This window comes from Lepidochelys kempii, chromosome 1 (genome assembly GCF_965140285.1).
Source record: "Lepidochelys kempii isolate rLepKem1 chromosome 1, rLepKem1.hap1, whole genome shotgun sequence".
Classification (NCBI taxonomy): domain Eukaryota; kingdom Metazoa; phylum Chordata; order Testudines; family Cheloniidae; genus Lepidochelys; species Lepidochelys kempii.
The window spans coordinates 91,006,761-91,009,388 of NC_136380.1; positions in this window are offsets into that span (position 1 = coordinate 91,006,761).

A 2,628-nucleotide genomic window follows, 5' to 3' on the forward strand; every position below is an offset into this window, starting at 1 on the left:
TACAGGAATAGTCACCTTAGTGTTTAAGGAGAAATAAAAAAAATATTCCACTCTGCATCAGGCAGTTGTGCAAGTTCTGAGGAAGGGGGAGTTAATGTAACTTAGTATTGCATAGCTGCATTTTATCAAGAAGAATCATTTTGTAATAGAGTGTGACTGCTGTGTTTACAGAGCTTGAGGCTAATGGAGCTTACATAGGCTCTGTAAGTCCAGTGGCAATTTTAGGCAGGATAGAGTCCATAATTTAGGTGTAGATATAATATTTATGAAGTTTCCACATTGCTGACAGCTTCATTGAGATATTTACATTTGGGGGAAAAATGCTGAGACGAAGTACATCAGAAAGGAATATCATACTTTTGTTGAAGAAATGCTGAGAGTTGGTTTGGTTCTGTGGTTACTCTACTGGAGTGAGACTCTTGAGAAGTGGATTAAGTTCCTCGCTTGATTAAAATCTTCTTGTGTGACATTGTCCAGCTCATTTAATGTAATTATGTCCCAGTTTCCCAGCTAAAATTGGAATAATAATGGTTCCTTTCTCAGGGCCAAATTTTGACACCCTTGCTTAATCTGAAAGGCACCTTACTTTGCAAATGGTCACATTTACTTCAACATGTGCCTGTGGAGTAAGCAAAATTCAACATGCATAAGGGTATCAGAATCTGGGCCTCAACTGTCTGAATTATCAGTGAGTCTTACTTAGTAATCTCTTGGTTGGAAATTCATGGGTTCAATTTTTTTTCTCCGGGAGTTGGATTCAAACCCAGTACAGATACTGTGATGCAATAATGCTAGGGGTCAGTCTATGGGACCAAAATATAAAACTTTGCACATAATCCCCAAATATCTGATTGTGTCTGATAAAGTGATCAACACTGAAATATTTAATAGTGTTGACAAGTAAATTATCAAATGTCTAAATTATTATTAGAGCCAAAATCCACAGACATGTATTATAATTTTAGGTTGGCTGTCTGCAGACTCAGGAAGACAGCTCTGCATTGATTCACATTTGGAAGGTATGCTTTGCAGTCATAAGGGCTACAAACTAATTTTTTTGGAAGTAAAAACTTAACTCTGAGGGGGCTGTCCAAACAGGAAATTCCTTGACCACTTATTACAACAGAGTAGAAGAAATGCTAATGGTCATTCTATTATCTCTCAAAAAAGGAAATGTCATATCCCAATGCATATGAGTTACTACTAAGGATATAATGGCTGTTGTGTTGGCTATATGCTAGCTGCTCTGAGAGCACATTATTTATATAGTACTATGTAACATCTTGAGTATGAGTAGAATTAGAGTATAACCAAAATATTGCAAATCCTACCTGACTGTTAGTACACACATGAAAGTGTCAAAAGACTGTATATTTCACTGAAGTCTTCACAATGCCTTGTGTATGAAAATTCTTGTGATATCCTATTTTTCCTGACATAATGGAGATAGATACCCATAACACACACAAATTCCTTTGTATTTGTTACATGTAAACATTGAGTTAAAAGATTTCAGTGTCTAGGAAACAGTGTTTTTATGCCAACTTGTACAAAATATATGGTAATTAATTATAAATGACATTAAGAAAAAAAGTATTCAGGCATAACTTTTCTAGTAGTTTTCATTTTCTCCTGCTTTTGAAATATATAGTTATATAATAGCGGAAGCACTTCACTAGTACCTAACTGGAAAAATCTGTTATGAAATCCAGTGACTGTAATGATCACAGCATTTATTAGTACATCTTCTTGTTTAACACTGTTCTAGAGTCAGAGTCAAATAGAACTGAAAAGATTGTAAGCCAGGGTTTTGCTTATTTTTGTAATATTATGTCCCCTCCCGCTTAGTTTTTTAAGTTTCATTGTTAAGCGGTTCCTTGCATAGGTGCATATTGGGACACCTAGTGGCAGTCACTGATGATAAGTTCCCATTCAGGAGAAGTGGAGGAGACACCAGTAGAATGACATCCAGAATGTTTCATTGTGTATGTGGAACCCACAATTTGCATTCATTCTAAGACACTTGGTTTGTTGTAGGGGTTTTTTAACACCATGATCCTCCCAACAAATTTAAGCCAAACATTATTCTCTTTCTGTTAGTACAACATAATACAGTTATACGGGCTATTACAAACCAAAGTGTTAAATCATATTTTGATTTGAATATGTTTACTATGTAAAGATAGTTTACATATTTCATTTATCTAAAAGACAGAACTATTCATTGAAAATCACTGTTGTCTACAGTATTTAGGTAAATGTTTGCATATAATTGTTTTAAGTTACCACATTATTTCCTTATTTTGTAAGTATATGTTTATAATTATTCATATTCTTATTACATTTATTTTGCAAGAAGTTACTGTGTATATAGACATGTTAGCTTGACTAATGTTTCCAAAACAGTACAAGTGATCACGTTATTCTATATATTAAGGCCATTTTCCCCAAAATGCTGGCACCTGAAGTTAAGTGCCTACATTCTAAATAAAAGTGGCTTGATTTACAGTGGTGAAAAGGACCAACGAAAGGTACTGAAGTCAGTGGGAGCTGTGGACACTTAGTGCCACAAAAAATGAGGTGACTTTTATGGCAGTGCCTATAGATAGATTTAGGTATGTAATGTTG